Source organism: Pleurodeles waltl, chromosome 1_1, assembly GCF_031143425.1.
Source record: "Pleurodeles waltl isolate 20211129_DDA chromosome 1_1, aPleWal1.hap1.20221129, whole genome shotgun sequence".
In the NCBI taxonomy this organism is placed as follows: domain Eukaryota; kingdom Metazoa; phylum Chordata; class Amphibia; order Caudata; family Salamandridae; genus Pleurodeles; species Pleurodeles waltl.
Window position 1 is genome coordinate 8,215,510 of NC_090436.1, and position 18,617 is coordinate 8,234,126.

General features: G+C 50.1%; 1 protein-coding gene across 2 annotated transcripts in view; it reads left to right on the plus strand.

The window, feature by feature from the left end:
- The first annotated feature begins 12,252 nt into the window (after positions 1–12,252).
- The window catches only part of LOC138250423 (uncharacterized), an 89,327-nt gene continuing 82,962 nt past the window's right edge, over positions 12,253–18,617 (plus strand). For both annotated transcript variants that reach the window (XM_069205341.1, XM_069205415.1), the window contains exon 1: positions 12,253–12,632. The gene's annotated coding sequence lies outside the window, so the exon portion shown is untranslated. The remainder of the gene's footprint in view (positions 12,633–18,617) is intronic.

Here is an 18,617-nt window from a genome sequence, read left to right on the forward strand (position 1 = left end):
TGTTCTCCGAAGCTAACACTACTTCTGCTAGTGCAGCACCTTTTCTCCGAAGGTAACACTACTTCTGCCAGTGCAGCACCTGTTCTCTGAAGGTAACACTACTTCTGCCAGTGCAGCACCTGTTCTCTGAAGGTAACACTACTTCTGGCAGTGCATCGCCTGTTCTCTGTAGCTCACACCACTTCTGCCAGTGCAGCGCCTGTTCTCTGTGACTAACACTACTTCTGCCAGTGCTGCACCTGTTCTCTGTAGCAACACCACTTCTGCCAGTGCAGCGCCTGTTCTCTGTAGCTAACACTACTTCTGCCAGTGCAGCACCTGTTCTCTGAAGCCAACAGTACTCCTGTCAGTGCAGCGCCTCTTCTCTGCAGCTAACACCACTTCTGCCAGTGCAGCACCTGTTCTCTGAAGCTAACACTACTTCTGCCAGTGCTGTGCCTGTTCTCTGCGACTAACACTACTTCTGTCAGTGCAGCGCCTGTTCTCTGAAGGTAACACTACTTCTGCCAGTGCAGCACCTGTTCTCTGTAGCTAACACTACTTCTGTCAGTGCAGCGCCTGTTCTCTGTAGCGAACACTACTTCTATCAGTGCTGCACCTGTTCTCTGTAGCTAACACTACTTCTGCCAGTGCAGCACCTGTTCTCTGAGGCTAACACTACTTCTGTCAGTGCAGCGCCTGTTCTCTGTAGCCAACACTACTTCTCCCAGTGCAGCGCCTGCTCTGTGAAGCCAACACTACTTCTGCCAGTGCAGCGCCTGTTCTCTGAAGCTAACACCACTTCTGCCAGTACAGCACCTGTTCTCTGAAGGTAACACTAATTCTGCCAGTGCACCGCCTGTTCTCTGAAGCTGACACTACTTCTGTCAGTGCAGAGCCTGTTCTCTCATGCTGACACCACTTCTGCCAGTGCCGCGTCTGTTCTCTGAAGGTAACACCACTTCTGCCAGTGCCGCGTCTGTTCTCTGAAGGTAACACCACTTCTGCCAGTGCAGCGCTTGTTCTCTGAAGCTAACACTACTTCTGCCAGTGCAGCGCCTGTTCTCTGTAGCCAACACTACTTCTGCCAGTGCTGCGCCTGTTCTCCGGGGCTAACACTACTTCTGGCAGTGCAGCACCTGTTCTCCGAAGCTAACACTACTTCTGCTAGTGCAGCACCTTTTCTCCGAAAGTAACACTACTTCTGCCAGTGCAGCACCTGTTCTCTGAAGGTAACACTACTTCTGCCAGTGCAGCACCTGTTCTCTGAAGGTAACACTACTTCTGCCAGTGCAGCGCCTGTTCTCTGTAGCTCACACCACTTCTGCCAGTGCAGCGCCTGTTCTCTGTAGCTAACACTACTTCTGCCAGTGCAGTGCCTGTTCTCTGAAGCTAACACTGCTTCTGCCAGTGCAGTGCCTGTTCTCTGAAGGTAACAGTACTACTGCCAGTGCTGCGCCTGTTCTCTGTAGCTAACACTACTTCTACCAGTGCTGCGCCTGTTCTCTGGAACTAACACTACTTCTGCCAGTGCTGCACCTGTTCTCTGTAGCTAACACCACTTCTGCCAGTGCAGCGCCTGTTCTCTGTAGCTAACACTACTTCTGCCAGTGCAGCACCTGTTCTCTGAAGCCAACAGTACTCCTGTCAGTGCAGCGCCTCTTCTCTGCAGCTAACACCACTTCTGCCAGTGCAGCACCTGTTCTCTGAAGCTAACACTACTTCTGCCAGTGCTGCGCCTGTTCTCTGCGACTAACACTACTTCTGTCAGTGCAGCGCCTGTTCTCTGAAGCTGACACTACTTCTGTCAGTGCAGAGCATGTACTCTGAAGCTGACACCACTTCTGCCAGTGCTGCGTCTGTTCTCTGAAGGTAACACCACTTCTGCCAGTGCAGCGCCTGTTCTCTGAAGCTAACACTTCTTCTGCCAGTGCAGCGCCTGTTCTCTGTAGCCAACACTACTTCTGCCAGTGCTGCGCCTGTTCTCCGGGGCTCACACTACTTCTGGCAGTGCAGCACCTGTTCTCCGAAGCTAACACTACTTCTGCTAGTGCAGCACCTTTTCTCCGAAGGTAACACTACTTCTGCCAGTGCAGCACCTGTTCTCTGAAGGTAACACTACTTCTGCCAGTGCAGCACCTGTTCTCTGAAGGTAACACTACTTCTGGCAGTGCAGCGCCTGTTCTCTGTAGCTAACACCACTTCTGCCAGTGCAGCGCCTGTTCTCTGTAGCTAACACTACTTCTGCCAGTGCAGCGCCTGTTCTCTGAAGCTAACACTACTTCTGCCAGTGCAGTGCCTGTTCTCTGAAGGTAACAGTACTTCTGTCAGTGCTGCGCCTGTTCTCTGTAGCTAACACTACTTCTGCCAGTGCTGCGCCTGTTCTCTGTGACTAACACTACTTCTGCCAGTGCTGCACCTGTTCTCTGTAGCAACACCACTTCTGCCAGTGCAGCGCCTGTTCTCTGTAGCTAACACTACTTCTGCCAGTGCAGCACCTGTTCTCTGAAGCCAACAGTACTCCTGTCAGTGCAGCGCCTCTTCTCTGCAGCTAACACCACTTCTGCCAGTGCAGCACCTGTTCTCTGAAGCTAACACTACTTCTGCCAGTGCTGCGCCTGTTCTCTGCGACTAACACTACTTCTGTCAGTGCAGCGCCTGTTCTCTGAAGGTAACACTACTTCTGCCAGTGCAGCACCTGTTCTCTGTAGCTAACACTACTTCTGTCAGTGCAGCGCCTGTTCTCTGTAGCTAACACTACTTCTGTCAGTGCTGCACCTGTTCTCTGTAGCTAACACTACTTCTGCCAGTGCAGCACCTGTTCTCTGAGGCTAACACTACTTCTGTCAGTGCAGCGCATGTTCTCTGTAGCCAACACTACTTCTGCCAGTGCAGCGCCTGCTCTGTGAAGCCAACACTACTTCTGCCAGTGCAGCGCCTGTTCTCTGAAGCTAACACTACTTCTGCCAGTGCAGCGCCTGTTCTCTGTGGCTAACACTACTTCTGCCAGTGCAGCACCTGTTCTCTGAAGCTAACACTACTTCTGCCAGTGCAGCGCCTGTTCTCTGAAGCTAACACTACTTCTGCCTGTGCCGCGCCTGTTCTCTGAAGGTAACACCACTTCTGCCAGTACAGCGCCTGTTCTCTGAAGCTGACACTACTTCTGCCAGTACAGCGCCTGTTCTCTGAAGCTGACACTACTTCTGCCAGTGCAGCGCCTGTTCTCTGAAGCTAACACCACTTCTGCCAGTGCCACGCCTGTTCTCTGAAGGTAACACCACTTCTGCCAGTGCAGCGCCTGTTCTCTGAAGCTGACACTACTTCTGCCAGTGCAGCGCCTGTTCTCTGAAGCTGACATTTCTTCTGCCAGTGCAGCGCCTGTTATCTGAAGCTAACACCACTTCTGCCAGTGCAGCGCCTGTTCTCTGAAGCTAACACTACTTCTGCCAGTGCAGCGCCTGTTCTCTGAAGGTAACACCACTTCTGCCAGTGCAGCACCTGTTCTCTGAAGCTAACACTACTTCTGCCAGTGCAGCGCCTGTTCTCTGAAGCTAACACTACTTCTGCCAGTGCCGCACCTGTTCTCTGAAGGTAACACTAATTCTGCCATTGGAGCGCCTGTTCTCTGTAGCTAACACTACTTCTGCCAGTGCAGCGCCTGTTCTCCGTACCTAGCATTACCTCTGCCAGTGCAGCACCTGTTCTCTGTAGCTAACACTACTTCTGCCAGTGCAGCGCCTGTTCTCTGAAGCTAACACTACTTCTACCAGTGCAGCACCTGTTCTCTGTAGCTAACACTACTTCTGCCAGTGCAGCGCCTATTCTCTGAAGCTAACACTACTTCTGTCAGTGCAGCACCTGTTCTCTGAAGCTATCACCACTTCTGCCAGTGCAGCGCCTGTTCTCTGGGGCTAACACTACTTTTGCCAGTGCAGCGCCTGTTCTCTGAAGGTAACACCACTTCTGCCAGTGCAGCGCCTGTTCTCTGAAGCTAACACTACTTCTGCCAGTGCAGCGCCTGTTCTCTGAAGCGAACACCATTTCTGCCAGTGCAGCATCTGTTCTCTGGGACTAACACTACGTCTGCCAGAGCAGCACCTGTTCTCTGCAGCTAACACTACTTCTGCCAGTGCAGCGCCTGTTCTCTGCAGCTAACACTACCTCTGCCAGTGCAGCGCCTGTTCTCTGCAGCTTACTCTACTTCTGTCAGTGCAGCACCTGTTCTCTGAAGCTAACACCACTTCTGCCAGTGCAGCGCCTGTTCTCTGGAGCTAACACCACTTCTCCCAGTGCAGCGCCTGTTCTCTGAAGCTAACACCACTTCTGCCAGTGCAGCGCCTGTTCTCTGAAGCTAACACTACTTCTGCCAGTGCAGCGCCTGTTCTCTGAAGCTAACACTACTTCTGCCAGTGCAGCGCCTGTTCTCTGAAGCTAACACCACTTCTGCCAGTGCAGCACCTGTTCTCTGTAGCTAACACTACTTCTGCAAGTGCAGCACCTGTTCTCTGGGGCTAACACCACTTCTGCCAGTGCAGCACCTGTTCTCTGAAGCTAACACCACTTCTGCCAGTGCAGCACCTGTTCTCTGAAGCTAACACTACTTCTGCCAGTGCAGCGCCTGTTTTCTGGGGCTAACACCACTTCTGCCAGTGCAGCACCTGTTCTCTGTAGCTAACACTACTTCTGCCAGTGCTGCACCTGCTCTCTGTAGCTGACACCACTTCTGCCAGTGCAGCGCCTGTTCTCTGTAGCTAACACTACTTCTGCCAGTGCTGCACCTGTTCTCTGAAGCCAACACCACTTCTGCCAGTGCAGCGCCTGTTGTCTGTAGCTAACACTACTTCTGCCAGTGCAGCGCCTGTTCTTTGAAGGTAACAATACTTCTGCCAGTGCAGCGACTGTTCTCTGAAGCTAACACTACTTCTGCCGGTGCAGACCTGTTCTCTGCAGCTAACACCACTTCTGCCAGTGCAGCACCTGTTCTCTGTAGCTAACACTACTTCTGCCAGTGCAGCACCTGTTCTCTGAAGGTAACACCGCTTCTGCCAGTGCAGGACCTGTTCTCTGCAGCTAACACTACTTCTGCCAGTGCAGCGCCTGTTCTCTGAAGCCAACACTACTTCTGTCAATGCAGTGCCTTTTCTCTGAAGCCAACACTACTCCTGCCAGTGCAGCGCCTGTTCTCTGTAGCTAACACTACTCCTGTCAGTGCAGCACCTGTTCTCTGTAGCTAACACTACTTCTGCCAGTGCAGCACTTGTTCTCTGAAGGTAACACTACTTCTTCCAGTGCTGCACTTGTTCTCTGAAGGTAACACTAAATCTGCCAGTGCAGCGCCTGTTCTCTGTAGCTAACACTACTTCTGTCAGTGCAGCGCCTATTCTCTGAAGCCAACACTACTCCTGTCAGTGCAGCGCCTGTTCTCTGAAGCTAACACTACTTCTGTCAGTGCAGCGCCTGTTCTCTGAAGGTAACACTAATTCTGCCAGTGCAGCGCCTGTTTTCTGTAGCTAACACTACTCCTGCCAGTGCAGCGCCTATTCCCTGAAGCCAACACTACTCCTGTCAGTGCAGCACCTGTTCTCTGAAGCTAACACTACTTCTGTCAGTGCAGCGCCTGTTCTCTGCAGCTAACACTACTTCTGCCAGTGCAGCGCCTGTTCTCCGTAGCTAACACTACTTCTGCCAGTGCAGCACCTGTCCTCTGTAGCTAACACTACTTCTGCCAGTGCAGCACCTGTTCTCTGAATTCAACACTACTTCTGCCAGTGCAGCGCCTGTTCTCTGTAGCGCCTGTTCTCAGAAGGTAACAATACTTCTGCCAGTGCAGCGCCTGTTCTCTGAAGATAACACTACTTCTGCCAGTGCTGCACCTGTTCTCTGAAGCCAACACTACTTCTGCTAGTGCAGCGCCTGTTCTATGAAACTAACACTACTTCTGCCAGTGCAGCGCCTGTTCTATGAACCTAACACTACTTCTGTCAGTGCAGCACTTTTTCTCTGGAGCCAACACCACTTCTGCCAGTGCAGCACCTGTTCCCTGAAGGTAACACTACTTCTGCCAGTGCAGCGCCTGTTCTATGAACCTAACATTATTTCTGCCAGTGCAGCACCTGTTCTCTGCGGCTAACACTACTTCTGTCAGTGCAGTCTCTGTTCTCCGAAGGTAACACCACTTCTGCCAGTGCAGCGCCTGTTCTCTGTAGCTAACACTACTTCTGCAGTGCTGCACCTGTTCTCTGAAGGTAACACCACTTCTACCAGTGCAGCGCCTGTTCTCTGTAGCTAACACTACTTCTGCCAGTACAGCACCTGTTCTCTGAAGCTAACACTACTTCTGCCATTGCAGCATCTGTTCTCTGGGGCTAACACTACTTCTGCTAGTGCAGCATCTGTTCTCTCGGGCTAACACTACTTCTGCCAGTGCAGCACCTGTTCTCTGCAGCTATCACCACTTCTGCCAGTGCAGCACCTGTTCTCTGCAGCTAACACTACTTCTGTCAGTGCAGCATCTGTTCTCTGTAGCTAACACCACTTCTGTCAGTGCAGCACCTGTTCTCTGCAGCTAACACTACTTCTGCCAGTGCATCGCCTGTTCTCTGGGGCTAACAATACTTCTGCCAGTGCGGCACCTGTTCTCTGAAGGTAACACTACTTCTGCTAGTGCAGCGCCTGTTCTCTGTAGCTAACACTACTTCTGCAGTGCCGCACCTGTTCTCCGAAGGTAACACCACTTCTACCAGTGCAGCGCCTGTTCTCTGTAGCTAACACTACTTCTGCCAGTGCAGCGCCTGTTCTCTGTAGCTAACACTACTTCTGCCAGTGCAGCGCCTGTTCTCTGTGGCTTACACTACTTCTGCCAGTGCAGCGCCTGTTCTCTGAAGCTAACTCTACTTCTGCCATTGCAGCATCTGTTCTCTGGGGCTAACACTACTTCTGCTAGTGCAGCATCTGTTCTCTCGGGCTAACACTACTTCTGCCAGTGCAGCACCTGTTCTCTGCAGCTATCACCACTTCTGCCAGTGCAGCACCTGTTCTTTGCGGCTAACACTACTTCTGCCAGTGCTGCACCTGTTCTCTGAAGGTAACACTACTTCTGCCAGTGCAGCGCCTGTTCTCTGAAGCTAACACTACTTCTGTCAGTGCAGCGCCTGTTCTCTGAAGCTAACACTACTTCTGTCAGTGCAGCACCTGTTCTCTGTAGCTAACACTACTTCTGCCGGTGCAGCGCCTGTTCTCTGTAGCTAACACTACTTCTACCAGTGCAGCGCCTGTTCTCTGCGGCTAACACTACTTCTGCCAGTACATCACCTGTTCTCTGTAGCTAACACTACTCCTGTCAGTGCAGCACCTGTTCTCTGTAGCTAACACCACTTCTGCCAGTGCAGCGACTGTTCTCTGTGGCTAGCACTACTTCTGCCAGTGCAGCGCCTGTATTCTGTAGCTAACACTACTTCTGTCAGTGCAGCGCCTCTCCTCTGAAGGTAACACTACTTCTGCCAGTGCAGCTCCTGTTCTCTGAAGCTAACACTACTTCTGCCAGTGCAGCGCCTGTTCTCTGAAGCTAACACTACTTCTGTCAGTGCAGCACCTGTTCTCTGAAGGTAACACTACTTCTGCCAGTGCAGCGCCTGTTCTCTGTAGCTAACACTACTTCTGTCAGTGCAGCACCTGTTCTCTGAAGCCAACACCACTTCTGCCAGTGCAGCGCCTGTTCTCTGACAGTGCAGCGCCTGTTCTCTGTAGCTAACACTACTCCTGTCAGTGCAGCACCTGTTCTCTGTAGCTAACACTACTTCTGCCAGTGCAGCACTTGTTCTCTGAAGGTAACACTACTTCTTCCAGTGCTGCACTTGTTCTCTGAAGGTAACACTAAATCTGCCAGTGCAGCGCCTGTTCTCTGTAGCTAACACTACTTCTGTCAGTGCAGCGCCTATTCTCTGAAGCCAACACTACTCCTGTCAGTGCAGCGCCTGTTCTCTGAAGCTAACACTACTTCTGTCAGTGCAGCGCCTGTTCTCTGAAGGTAACACTAATTCTGCCAGTGCAGCGCCTGTTTTCTGTAGCTAACACTACTCCTGCCAGTGCAGCGCCTATTCCCTGAAGCCAACACTACTCCTGTCAGTGCAGCACCTGTTCTCTGAAGCTAACACTACTTCTGTCAGTGCAGCGCCTGTTCTCTGCAGCTAACACTACTTCTGCCAGTGCAGCGCCTGTTCTCCGTAGCTAACACTACTTCTGCCAGTGCAGCACCTGTCCTCTGTAGCTAACACTACTTCTGCCAGTGCAGCACCTGTTCTCTGAATTCAACACTACTTCTGCCAGTGCAGCGCCTGTTCTCTGTAGCGCCTGTTCTCAGAAGGTAACAATACTTCTGCCAGTGCAGCGCCTGTTCTCTGTAGCTAACACTACTTCTGCCAGTGCTGCACCTGTTCTCTGAAGCCAACACTACTTCTGCTAGTGCAGCGCCTGTTTTATGAAACTAACACTACTTCTGCCAGTGCAGCGCCTGTTCTATGAACCTAACACTACTTCTGTCAGTGCAGCACTTTTTCTCTGGAGCCAACACCACTTCTGCCAGTGCAGCACCTGTTCCCTGAAGGTAACACTACTTCTGCCAGTGCAGCGCCTGTTCTATGAACCTAACATTATTTCTGCCAGTGCAGCACCTGTTCTCTGCGGCTAACACTACTTCTGTCAGTGCAGTCTCTGTTCTCCGAAGGTAACACCACTTCTGCCAGTGCAGCGCCTGTTCTCTGTAGCTAACACTACTTCTGCAGTGCTGCACCTGTTCTCTGAAGGTAACACCACTTCTACCAGTGCAGCGCCTGTTCTCTGTAGCTAACACTACTTCTGCCAGTACAGCACCTGTTCTCTGAAGCTAACACTACTTCTGCCATTGCAGCATCTGTTCTCTGGGGCTAACACTACTTCTGCTAGTGCAGCATCTGTTCTCTCGGGCTAACACTACTTCTGCCAGTGCAGCACCTGTTCTCTGCAGCTATCACCACTTCTGCCAGTGCAGCACCTGTTCTCTGCAGCTAACACTACTTCTGTCAGTGCAGCATCTGTTCTCTGTAGCTAACACCACTTCTGTCAGTGCAGCACCTGTTCTCTGCAGCTAACACTACTTCTGCCAGTGCATCGCCTGTTCTCTGGGGCTAACAATACTTCTGCCAGTGCGGCACCTGTTCTCTGAAGGTAACACTACTTCTGCTAGTGCAGCGCCTGTTCTCTGTAGCTAACACTACTTCTGCAGTGCCGCACCTGTTCTCCGAAGGTAACACCACTTCTACCAGTGCAGCGCCTGTTCTCTGTAGCTAACACTACTTCTGCCAGTGCAGCGCCTGTTCTCTGTAGCTAACACTACTTCTGCCAGTGCAGCGCCTGTTCTCTGTGGCTTACACTACTTCTGCCAGTGCAGCGCCTGTTCTCTGAAGCTAACTCTACTTCTGCCATTGCAGCATCTGTTCTCTGGGGCTAACACTACTTCTGCTAGTGCAGCATCTGTTCTCTCGGGCTAACACTACTTCTGCCAGTGCAGCACCTGTTCTCTGCAGCTATCACCACTTCTGCCAGTGCAGCACCTGTTCTTTGCGGCTAACACTACTTCTGCCAGTGCTGCACCTGTTCTCTGAAGGTAACACTACTTCTGCCAGTGCAGCGCCTGTTCTCTGAAGCTAACACTACTTCTGTCAGTGCAGCGCCTGTTCTCTGAAGCTAACACTACTTCTGTCAGTGCAGCACCTGTTCTCTGTAGCTAACACTACTTCTGCCGGTGCAGCGCCTGTTCTCTGTAGCTAACACTACTTCTACCAGTGCAGCGCCTGTTCTCTGCGGCTAACACTACTTCTGCCAGTACATCACCTGTTCTCTGTAGCTAACACTACTCCTGTCAGTGCAGCACCTGTTCTCTGTAGCTAACACCACTTCTGCCAGTGCAGCGACTGTTCTCTGTGGCTAGCACTACTTCTGCCAGTGCAGCACCTGTATTCTGTAGCTAACACTACTTCTGTCAGTGCAGCGCCTCTCCTCTGAAGGTAACACTACTTCTGCCAGTGCAGCTCCTGTTCTCTGAAGCTAACACTACTTCTGCCAGTGCAGCGCCTGTTCTCTGAAGCTAACACTACTTCTGTCAGTGCAGCACCTGTTCTCTGAAGGTAACACTACTTCTGCCAGTGCAGCGCCTGTTCTCTGTAGCTAACACTACTTCTGTCAGTGCAGCACCTGTTCTCTGAAGCCAACACCACTTCTGCCAGTGCAGCGCCTGTTCTCTGACAGTGCAGCGCCTGTTCTCTGACAGTGCTGCACCTGTTCTCTGTAACTAAGACTTCCTCTGTCTGCACAGAGCAGCTCCTCACAGGTCGCACTATTTCCAGCTGTGCTGAGCCCGGTGTGCTGCAGCCAACACTATCCCTGGGGGTGGTCTGGGGTCACCCCCTCATATGTATTTTAAATCACACTCGTTGCCACGCACACACACCTCCACAGACATCAGCACACCTCTACACACAGCAGCACACACCAGCACACCTCCAAACACACCAGCACACATCAGCACAACTCCACACACATCAGCACACCTCTACACACAGCAGCACACACCAGCACACCTCCAAACACACCAGCACATATCAGCACAACTCCACACACATCAGCACACCTCTACACACAGCAGCACACACCAGCACACCTCCAAACACATCAGCACACCTCCATACACATCAACACGCCTCCACACACATCAGTACACCTCCACACACATCAGCACACAGCAGCACATCTCCACACACAGCAGCACACCTCCACACACATCAGTACACCTCCACATACATCAGCAGACAGCAGCACATCTCCACACACAGCAGCACACCTCCACACACACCAGCACATCTCCACACACATCAGCACACCTCCACACACATCGGCACACCTCCACACACATCAGCACAACTCCACACACATCAGCACACATCAGCACACTCCACCCACACCTCCACTCACAGCAGCACACCTCCACACACACCAGCAAATCTCCACACACATCAGCACACCACTATACATAGCAGCACACACTAGCACACCTCCAAACACATCAGCACAGATCAGCACACCTCCAGACACATCAGCACGCCTCCACACACATCAGTACACCTCCACACACACCTCCACACACATCAGTACACCTCCACGCACACCTCCACTCACATCAGCACACAGCAGCACATCTCCACACACAGCACCACACCTCCACACACATCAGCACACACCAGCACACCTCCACACACATCAGCACACCTACACACACACACACCAGTACACATCAGCACAACTCCACACACATCAGCACACACCAGTACACTCCACCCACACCTCCACACACATCAGCAGACCTCCATACACATCGGCGCACACATCCCCACGCCTCGAGACACACCTCCTCACCCACAGCACACATCAGCACAACTCCACACACATCCGCACACCTCCATCTACATCAGCACACCTCCACACACACTAGAACACCTCTACACACACTTCCACACACATCAGCACAACTCCACACACATCAGCACACCTCCACACACAGCAGCACACACCAGCACATCTTCAAACACATCAGCACACCTCCACACACAGCAGCACACCTCCACACACATCAGCAGATCTCCACACACATCAGCACACCTCCACACACACCAGCACACCTCCACACACACCAGTACACCTCCACACACCCCTTCACACATATCATCACACCTCCGCACACATTAGCACACCTCTCCACACATCTCCACACACACCAGCACACACCAGCAGATCTCCACACACATCAGCACACCTCCACACACAGCAGCACACCTCCACACACACCAGCACATCTCCACACACACCTTCACACATGTCAGCACACCTCCACACACATCAGCACACATTAGCACACCTCTCCACACACCTCCACACACATCAGCACAACTCCACGCACACCTTCACACACATCAGCACACCTCCACTCACAGCAGCACACACCAGCACACCTCCACACACATAAACACACCTCCACACACATCAGCACACAGGGGAAGGCAGATCCTGGCTGCTTTCCAAAGTCTGAAATGCAAGTAGTATCCTTACGCGCCCTGAAGTGATTTTGGCGGCGCTGGAAGCTGCCATGACCCTGCCATGGTGAGACAGAGAAGAAGAGCCAACCCTTCTTCCGTGGAGCTGATGACGAGCCCTTTTGTGCACTGAGTTGTGTGTTGTGCTGGGTGAGTCAGGGAGGGAGGTGGAGACGTGCGAAGCAGCCACATGGCAGCCCTGAGACTCCTGAGCAGGAAGTGATGTGGGTGCTGTATACAGATGCCTGCACTCACCCCTGGGGCTTCACAGGCGCTGCCTCACTGTTCCTGAGCAGAGCAGGGCTTCAAGGCGCTATACCCACCCAGGACCCGCGGCCGTGATGTGCGGGAAGTGATGTGCGTGCTGCACACAGGTGGCTGCACTCACCCCTGGGTCTTCACAGGTACTCTCGCTGGTCCTAGTACCGTAGGGCTTCAAGGCGCTATATTCACCCGAGGGCTGGATCACCCACCCAGGACCCGAAGCCTGGACTCAGACCTGAGCAGCATCTCCTACGTTTCAGGTGTAACGAGGTGAGCGAGGGCTGCTGCGGGATAGCTTCGTGGGGTGCCTCCTTGATGAGGGCGCTATGTGTGACCTTGGGCATGCTTTGTAAATCAGAATGTCATTCTTCTGAGGGGTTAACAGGAGCGACACTGAGGGGGAGCGATGAGTAGAGACTGGTTCTGGTGTGTGCAGTATCTGTGCTAAATAGAAATATTAGAAAATATTTGATATAGCGCTTCAACCCAAACATTATTCGGAAGGGACGAGATATTGAATTATCTGCAATCACTGCAGAGAGAGGCCGGAGCCGAGTTCCTTCACAAGGTCTTACAGCTTCACAGCGTCTCACGATTCCATATATGCCCAGAATAGGGGGTACTTTATTCCGTATAATAGATGCGCTTATTACTTGGTATCAACTACTCCGAGACGGAGAAGTATGCTATCGGTTTAAGAAATCACAACAAATAAACGCGGAGTCCACCCTGCGAAAAAGAATGCACATTGTGGCTCGAAAATAAAACTGTGCGTGGGGGGGGGCGGTGGGGATTATATGTAATACTATCAGATTGTTTTAGAATTAAGCCTGCACCTTCCCCTTCTCCTGTCCTGAACTGTGACAGTAATGAGACAGTAATCACAGGATCCGTCTGGCATCAGAACTAACTGGGATAATTTATTACCAGATCTGACCTTAAGTAAGATTTTAGGGCCTGATTCTCAAAAGTAAACTCAGACCTGCAGTCTAACTGTAGACCTGAAGTATCAGTTTAGACCTGAAATCCAAGCTTAGACCTGAAGTCTAACTTTACACCTGAAGTATCAGTTTATACCTGAAGTCCAAGCTTAGACCTGAAGTCTAACTTTACAACTGAAGTCTAACTTTGCACCTGAAGTCTAAAATTAGACCTGAAGTATAAGTTTAGACCTGAAGTATAAATTTAGACTTGAAGTCTAACTTTACACCTGAAGTCTAAAATTTGACCTGAAGTATAAATTTAGACCTGGAGTCTAACTTTACACCTGAAGTCTAAGTTTACACCTGAAGTATAAGTTTAGACCTGAAGTATCAGTTTAGACCTGACGTCCAAGTTTATACCTGAAGTCTAAGTTTATACTTAGGGCCCGACTCACAAAGCTAAACTTAGACCAAAAGTCATGATGCAAAGTAGTAAAGTTAGACTTTTCGTCTAAGTTAACACTTTTAGTCTAAACTTGCACTTTTGGTCTAGGTTTACCTTTGTGAATCATGCCCCTAAAGCCTAACTTTACACCTGGAGTCGAACTTTAGACCTGAGCTCTAAGTTTAGAACTAAAGTTAGACTTCAGCCAAGCTGAGTCCGGTATGCATCAGGGCAAAAAAAAACCTTTTGGCTCCCCCTGCCCCATTCTATATGTTTTTAAACATATTTTCTGGACCAGGTCCCCAAGTCATGTAATGCTGGCTGGAACATTTTGTTTTGTGCTGCAGCGCCTATCAAAGTGTTCCGTCCCGCAGGAGTCCAGTGAACCAGATTAATCAGAATGCATTGTTCCAGATTTCCCTGCTGGAGTTCCGCTGCAGTATATATCTATAAATATTGAACCTTATTTTATCTAAAACGGCTGAACAAAATTACACCCAATCACAAAAGCACGCCTTCTGAGAAAAGAGCTTTCTGCCAAATTTGGTGTAATTCTGTTTAGCTTTTTTCCTTGTATCATCGTCTAATTGGTCCCATGGAGAATGCATGGGGAAAGAAGCGCTCTTGGCAACCCCCACTGCTTCTCGGCTCCTTCCTGACCGATCACTCCGAAGCTTTTCAAGAAGGACCTGAAGGGAAGTGAATCAATTTTTTTTTGTTAGAAAGTTTCATGACAATTTGTCAAATGGCGCCAACGTTATTAGCAAAACAAACACTTTAAGACGTTGTACACGCAATGTAGAACTAAGGACCTCTCCCCTCTGGCTTTACCACAACAAGATGAAATTAATGGCTGATGAGGCTCTTATTGTGGCTTCTGGAAAAGTCTGCGGTAACCAATACCTAGAGGCAGAACCGGAAGGTTTTCAGCGTTAGCTCATTTTTAGACAGTATCTGACTAATTATACCTGTGCAGCCTGAATCTGCTGTGCCCTGGACTCAGATGCTGAGAAAGCAACCAGTCCAAGGGGCAATACTTTGTATCGCTCACCTGTTGTTTACCAAATGCATGCGCGATACTAAGTGGCGCAAGTGGCAAAAGTCGTTTACTACTTACTGCAAAAGGTGTTTTGTGTCGCAAAGGTGCACTTTTTCTGCCATAATTGTTTTTTGTTATTTTGTGTCGAGGAGGGATTACTAGGGTGGGTCAACATAAATATTTATTGGTTTTGAACAAAGGCCAATTTACTAAGATAGACAGACCTGGCTTTGAGCCGAAAACCAACACCTGCTTGAAAAAAGTACAAACAAGGGGAAATGTGTGCACATTTCTAAAAACACACATCTACGCACAGCACACTTCCAATGCGTACAAACCTGCTGAGTTTGACTACGCTTATGAACTTATACGGGAAGGGTACGCCTCCCATACAATGCACACCCTCCCTGCACCGTGGTGATTGATTGTGTGTTGCACAAAGCAACCTTGGTAGACCACCAGTGCTGAAGATGTAAACTGTGTAAACTTTTGGGATAGCATCACCACACGTGATCTGGTATCTGCAATAATTTTTCATTAGAACCATAGGAGTGTGCCGGTGCAGGTGTGTGATGGGATTTATGGAAGAGTCTGACGTTCTAATGTAAACTTTTGTTTGAGCGAATTTCATTGCTGCTCAGAAGCTCAGAATGGAGTACCTTGTACTAACAAGAATTGACAAAGCCAATAGGTCTTGCCTAGGAGTGAGCTTTTGGCTTTGGCAATCAGGTGTGTGTGGGTAATGGAGCAAGTGGGTTGAATAAAAAAAAAACAATTTAAAGCGGCCAGCGCTGGCTGCTTCATAGCATATTTTTGCTTTTGTCTGTTGGGGGGGCAAAAAAACTGAGATGGGTTGAAGGGGGAGAGGAAACAGGGACGAGAGGGTGGGTGGGAGAGGAAAAGTAACTGGTGTAGGTGGAGGAAGAAGAAACGTGGATGAGGTGGGCAGAAGGTTAAAAAAGCACCATGTCATGGCCAGCGTTGACCACGTCATTGTGCCTTTTGAAGAAGAAATAGTACCTGAATCACAGTGTGAGCAACGGATGGCCAGTGGAGGGAAACTAATCAAGCTTAATCAATCTGTGCTCGGCCCATGTGCCTAAGAAAGAAAAGGAAGTAACGCATGGCAAGCGCCGACCAATTAGAAGGCAGCAAAGAAGCGTGGCAACGATGCCAACAAACAGCACGCAATGGCAGGTCCCAAGCTCTTTATTAAACACAAAGGTCCTGTGAGCGAGAGAATGTGGTACTCAGAAATATCGTCTGACTTAAAAATTGTGTCCTAAATATTGTTGATAAATGATCATCCTATTGGGTGTACATATTCTATCATTAACTCCAATGGGGCAATGTTTTATAAATTATATTTAGGACATAATATTTACCTCAGATGATGCTCTGACTATCGTATACTACCACGCTGAAAAGGCTAATTCCCTCTATAGGTTTCAATGCCTGTTTCCGAACAGCAGCGGTTGTGCCGCACTCGTACAGATACCATAGTATGACTGCTAGTACGGGATGAAAACGATAACCACCAATGCACAATCTTTGCAGACATGGCGCTGTGCCGTGATTTCCCCTGGTGTGACAGAGGAAAGCAATTGTGGATGCTGCTTTGTCAAATTTGGGCCTCATTTAGCTCTTGGCGGATAGAATACTTCATCACAAAGGTGGGATGGGATATAATGGGATCGTAGCACGGCTAACGGGATAGCGGTCATGTTTGTGATGGAGTATTCCCCTCCGCCAAGATCTAAATCAGGCCCTTAGTAAACTTACACCTATGTTTGTTGCAATGTTATGGAAACTCTACAAACAAATGTATAAATCTGATATTGTGGAAATACTGCATGTTTGTGGGTGACTGTGGCAACCGGGCACAAATGTGCAATACTGCAGCTTTCTACAGCATGCAGATGCTACTGACCCTCTGCATAAAACCCCCATAAAGACATAAACAGTGGAGACACTTATTCGGTGAGAAAGCAGCTCACAGCGGAGAAGAGCCTGGAACAAGCCCTCAACTGAACCCGGAGTTTGTCCAAAGCAGTCCAAGGCTCCCACCGCCAGCTGTGCACAAACCACAGACCACCCAACCTCAGGTCTGTCTCCAATGTGGCGCCCGAGCCGCTCCTCAACCAGGGGCGCACTGGCATAAAACAGGGCCGGGCACGAAAATAAAAGTGGCCCACATTAGCCAAGTATATAGTTAAAAAGTGAAAATATATGGTAAATAAACAGTAAAAAAACAGCCCGCTTCGCTATAAAACTGGTCCAAAACTGCTAAAAACTGGCCTGTCAGACCAGCTCATTGGGCACTGCCCGACTGCCCCACATGCAGGGCCACTGGAAGTATGCAATTGTGCAGCTGCGGCAACTTTTGCATAATTATATATTTGCCACATTTGCCCCATAATCTATCATCTGCCGTATAATCTGCAAATTTTAACAAAAAAATTGTTTCTTGCTCAAACGGTTTAAGTTAAAGGCTCTTTGGAAAGCTGGACTGGTCCCCTTTCTGTTGCTTATTGCTATATTTGGGTATTAAACTGGTACTAATGGAGTGCAACCAATACCCACACAGTGGTATCAAGTGTAAAAATGATGAAAAAACAAAATAATACTATTACAAAATGTGCCGCGTTATGCCGCATACATTTCCTTTTGTTGCTGTATATTTACTCCACCCTGCGCCTTAATTTGGCTCTCCCCTACCGCATAATTCCAGCGGCCCTTCCTACAGCCGGCCCGACCCTGTCCTAAGCCGGAAGCACCGCGTGCACTGAGTGCCCGAAGTGACTTCCTCACAAGCACTGCTGCAGGCGGAGAAAAGATGTAGAGGGGTCGCCTCGGCTCCTTTCGGGGTGTCCTAGAGCATTGCAGGAAGCGCTGCTTAGGTGGGTGAGGTTCAGACCCCCAGTAGTACACGGAACTGCAGATTCAGGAAAGTACCGAGGCTCCCTCGCACCTCCGGCACCTGTCACACTCGTGTCACACTAACAATGCGCCCTGACATTCCTGCGCAGCGCTATAGCGCTTCCGCATTGTCTTGGGTTTGTTGTTCTGCATCAGAGAGGTTGTGAGGCGTGGACAAAGGGCCCTGACTTCTAGGGGCCCTGATAGAGCCAGCTCTGTCCTGAAGACTGTCCTGTCCTTGGGTGAGGACCTTGGGTGAGAGAATGAGTGCAGAGATGTGTTCTGTGAGTGACCACTGCCCTCTCCATCCCTCCAGCAGCAGCTGCACAGGTTCATGATGAATGAGCCACACATTTTAAGATGTCTGCAGCCAGGCGAGGGTGGGTCCCCCGGGAGGGTGGGTTCCTGGAGGGAGGGTCCCCCTTCATCTCCTACACAGGACCCAACAGTAGGGCGACCAGGCGTCCCGGATTTGCCGGGACATGCCCGGGTTTTCACCAGCTCTCCCGGCAGATTTCGGGAAATTGGGCTCACGTCCCGGTTTTTAGAGCTGGTCGCCTCAAGTGGGAGGAGAATGTTTTGTTGTCCATAGCAGAGGTAGTTACCAGGTGTTATCAGAAAGCACCTTAATTAACAGGCAATACTCTAGCAATGCATGCATTGCGCCACTCTGTAAAGTTGGTGCAGCAATTTTGGCCTCGTTGGGCCAGATTAGCCTAAAAAACAAATGACGCTAATGTAGCGCAAGGCGGCGTTAGGGGGTCTTAACTCAGCCCTTAGTGCCTCTTCTGTAATTCTATGCTGATAAGCGCTGCCATTTTGTGCTCTCGGCTGAAGTAAAATTGTAGTCCTTCTTCTATTTTTGTGAAAAGTCCCAGGTTTTGGCTATAAAATTCTGGTCACACTACAGGCAATTTTCAGCCATGACA